The sequence below is a fragment of the Ailuropoda melanoleuca genome, chromosome 2, assembly GCF_002007445.2.
Source record: "Ailuropoda melanoleuca isolate Jingjing chromosome 2, ASM200744v2, whole genome shotgun sequence".
Lineage (NCBI taxonomy): Eukaryota > Metazoa > Chordata > Mammalia > Carnivora > Ursidae > Ailuropoda > Ailuropoda melanoleuca.
Window position 1 is genome coordinate 16755936 of NC_048219.1, and position 4742 is coordinate 16760677.

Consider the following 4742-nt stretch of genomic DNA (forward strand, 5'->3'; position numbering starts at 1 on the left):
CGGTGCTGGCGGGGCTGGGCTGCAGGCGGGAGGCGCGTCCCGGCTGTGAGAAGGGGGCGGGCCGCGGCGGAGTGTGCGCGCGCGAGCCCGCGGGGGGTGGTGGGGGCGGGGGTTGTTAACTCCCCTTCGGCGGCGGGCGGGTTGCGGATGCTGGATGTGTCCGGGGGCAGCTGAGTCCCCAAGTGAATGCGGGGGTGGGGGGTGGTTACTAGGGAGGGTTTGGCCTCTCGGGCTCCCAGAAGCAGGGGCCCCGAAGCTGGGCTTGCGGGCCGCCGCGGATTCGGGATTTCGGGGATCGTGTTCTTCGCTCGTGCTCAAGGGCACCGAGAGAGGAGAGCACGACAACTACCCCCCCCCCGATGGTGATCCTCAAAGGAGAAAATGAAAAGCTAGCCTTCCCCTCTGGTGCCAGGACCCTGGGAATCCGATTGGCCGACCCTAGTCGGTTCTGCGGAGGGAGACGTGGTGGTGGATGGACAGCTCCGTCCTGCTCCTAGCTGGGCGCACAATAGAGGGCCCAGCTGGGCAGGTATCCCCACCAAGGCGGAAGGACCTTTGAAGTCAGTGGCGAGACCAGGTCCCCTTAGCCTGGCCGGGGACCCATACCGGAGAGACACCCAGGGACTCTGAACCCAGGCTCTTGCTGGTCTCTTGACGGCCAGTAGGGGGCGCGCGCTCACAGGTTCCACCTGCAGAACTTGGGGTGGTTATGAAGTGGCGAAGAGAGGGAGGGTAGAAAAGGAGCTTAGGAACCAAAGACTATTGGACCACCATCCTGGAGTTCCAGGGCACTGTCCCCTCTTGGTGCAGAGGCCGGGGGGCAGCCACTAATGCCACCTGTCCCAAGGTACAGGTCGGGAAGCAGACAAGGGGCATCTCTGTGTGAGCCTAGAAGTCTGCACAGGTGGGTGGGAGCAGCAGAACATTCTGGCTGAGCCTGGAGGGCATCTGACTGGAAGCGGGTACAGAATGGAGGGATATGACCCCTCCTTCATGTCCTGGGGAGAACCAACCAAACCTTGTGTGGGAGGAAGGGGGAAATAATAATAACTTTTAGGATTGGGGTATGTTTGGACTTGCCCTTCTCCAGACTTGATAGCTTCCATAGATGGCCCCAAACTCTCCAGTCTGCCTACCCTTTGGCAATGTGACTTCGACACGGAGACCTGGATGAGCCTTTGCAGGCTGCAGCTTTGTGCAACATAAGGCTAAGAGGGGGCAGAAACCCTATAAGCAGAATGAGCTGATCAGCAGATAAAGATGGGAAAAGATGTGCAGAGGGCAGCAGAGACCCCGTGAAAGAGAGACCATGCTCCTTGACAGGGAGCTGCCTCTTGTCCAGACAGCTTCCCAAGTCTCAGGTGAGGCCGGGCAATACTGTCCATCTCTACAGCCCTGTGAGATTCTCCACATCACTTTAACAAATGCCCCCCAAAAGCTGGTGGCTATTGGTTTTGTCTGACTAGCAACCTTTCCCACCCTCTTCTTCTACAGCTAACCCTTGTAAAACAGGTTTGAAGTGCTTGAGTCCACTTTAATGCAGGCTTTTTCAATAAAGACATTGAAATTGAAATATTTCAACAACTATATTGAAATAAATTATTCAATAAATATACGTATAGTACTGTAAATGTGTTTTCTCTTCTTTATGGTTTTCTTAAACATTTTCTTTTCGCTAGCTTACTTTACTGTAAGAATACAGTATATAATACAGATAACATACAAAATCTGTGTTCATAGACTATGTTCTCAGTAAGGCTTCCCATCAACAGTGGGCTGTTAGTAATTAAGTTTTGGAGGAGTCCAAATTTACACGTGTATTTTTGAATGCTTGGTGGTAGAGGGGTGGCCAGTGCCTCTAAACCCCGCATTGTTCAAGGGTCAATTGTAGTAACGGGCCCTACCTCCCTGCCTCCCTGGTCACGGGAGTAGGCATGTGAACTAGACCTGACCAATCAGAAAACCTTATTTCCCTGGACACAGCAATTGAACAAGGAATGAGCCTGTTGTCCCCAGCTGAGCCACTCTTATTTAGGTTTGCTGGGAGATTTGGCTCTTTCTTCTCTGGGGTTATTAATATGGGGCAATGTGAGCTGGGAACCCATCTTTCCCTATGGCAGGTGAAAGAACGTGGGAGGAGCCCATCTGGAGCCAACAGTGAGGTCACAGAGTTGGAGAAGCAGAAGCAGAGAGGGAGACAGGGTGTAACATGAGTCTCTGGATCCAGCAGTGCCCTGGGTCCCTTTTTGCTTGAGCTTGTTTGAATTGGGTTTTGTTCCCTTGAAACCAAACATCTCGACCAATCTAGTCCTCTTACTCACACTGACATGAGTAGACCTCTAAGGATTCTGTCTGACTCTGGGTTCAGTTCCTTTAAGAACTTTCCCTAGATCCCTCTTTGGAAGGATTAGAACTCCATCCTAGACCGTTCTTTCCACCCTCTTAGGCTTCTGGCCATTGCCTCTGTCTTCTCTGCCACCCCCTGACCACTGGCTTGGTGCAGGGATTCCCCGGCTCTCTGCCTTGCGGCACTTGGGCCAGCACTTTCCCTCAGGGTTCAGCTCTTCTGCAGGTGGATAAGCTGGGAACACACCCCTCTGCACAGGACACCAGGATCCCAGCGCCTGAACTGCTCGTCTGGCCAGCCCTGCCCCAGCACGCCTGGTCCTGTTGGCTGGTCTTTAGCAAGACCTGGGGCAGGAGCCACCTACTCCGTGAAGCCTCCCTTCACCCTTCTCCTGCCCCCTCCCCCTACACAGAAAGCACAATAAGCAGTAGCCTTGATGTTAGAAGACCCAAGTTCAAGTTGCAGCCTTGCTGTTCCTGAACCTTCATTACCTTGTCCTTTCTTTCTTTCTTTTTTTTTTTTTTTTTTAACTGGAGACTAAACCTGTGCTTGGCTCGGCTGACAGGGAATGATATGGGAAGCTGTTCGGTAGCAATGACGGACTGTGTCCACATGAGGGGTCAATTGTTTGAGGTTTGGGAGGGCTTCGCAGAGGACACCACTGAGACAGGGAATGGGTGGCCCAGGGAGAGGCACTGGCTTGTGTACCAGCACAGAAACATGAGAGAGGCCTTAGGGAAATGGAGGGCAATACAGGCTGTCAAATGTAGGGTGAAGGACGGGAGGTGGGGGAGGAACAGGCTTCAGAGGGCAGCAGGTGGCAGGCAGATTCTGCAGGGACTTGAGGGACTCTTATCACCCTGGGGGAAGAGGGGAGATTTTGGCGAGTTGACACAGCCAGACCTGTGCTTTAGGAAGATCACTTCAGTTCCTTAGGGACAGCCAGATGGACGGCACGGAGGGCACGCCTGAGAGCAGGAGGAAGACCAACCGGGGTTAGAGGTGATGAAGGCCAGGAGGGTAGTTTTCAGGAGATGGTAACCCAGGACCTGGACCTGTGCACCCCCAGGTAAGCAGGGAACAAGACTCCCCATCCCCCCCAGTGAGGCTTCAGCTGGGAATAGCAGCCCCAAGTTCTCAGACTCCTGAGTCACCTCCTGAGGTTTATGGCTGCCCTGAGGCCAGGTCAGCCTCCTTCCTCTGTCCTAATTACTTCCTGCCAAGGAAGCTGGCCCCCTCTAAGTGTCCTTGAGAAAATCCTTGTTAATGCAATTGAGAGTTTCAGGAGGAAGCAGTCACCTCCAGCTGCCACTGCCCCCGACTCCCTGTGGCAAACAGTGCCTCTCTGGCCACAGGGTGGGGGTGGGGGTGGGGGGTGGGGCTGGGGGGGTCGTATTCCAAGAAAAACACATCAACACTAACTCCATTCCAGGAGGTCTCAGGGCCTGGGCTGGTCTCCTTGAGGACGGCGGAACAGGTTACACGCTACACAACACCCTTGACCAGCAGGGCAGGTGGGACTGCGATCCAAGATCTGCTCCACTTGCCAAGCTGTGCACCAGGGCATGACAAGGCTGTATTTACTCAAAAGAAGGGGTATACTTTTCTCATTAGGCCAAAGGTGCCATCCACTGGCCCAGCTGCATACTTATGAGGCTGTTTATACCCAGAAGGGGTGTCTTCTCCTAATTTGCACAAAGGGCACCATATGACCTAATTGTAATCCTGGCTCTTGGCTTTTCTGCCCACTACCCACTCGTTTGGGCTCTATGACGCCTTCCACTGGACAGAGGGAGAAACCAAGTCCAATGTTGTCTGCCATTAGCTCCCTTCTGGGGAAACTGCTCTGCCCACAGGCCCATGTATCAGCGTCTGGTCTGGCCATTGTTGAATGGACCAAGGGCTCCCGCCATAAGCCAAGCTCAACCAATCAGATTCTTTTGCTTGAGAACTGGAACTAACTGACCCAGAGGGGAGCTGTTAGCTGCTGGGAAGTCTTGATACAGAGTTGGAGATGCAGCCACTTTTGCAGGGAAACCAAGGAAGTCTGAAGAGAAACTGAGGAAAAGAACACAGATGCAAATATTGCCAAGGGGAGGAGAGCCCGAGAGACCCCGAGAGGAGAAGGGAGAGGCCCTGTTGCCAGTTCCAGTCCTTTTGAGGCCCAGCCATTCTTGATTTTCCCTCTTCAGGGTCCCTTGTGATCTGCTCACCCTTTTCTTTGAACTAGCTGGAATGGGTCTGCGTTCCACATAACCAGAGTCCTTGCTAGAACAAGGCCCTCAGCCCCAAGGAGGTTGCTGAGGCACCCCTACTGTTGAGCTCCTCCCAGGCCTCTTCTCCCCGTCCCGCACCCCAGCCCTACCTCAGCTTAGGGAAGAGCGAGAGCCCTCAG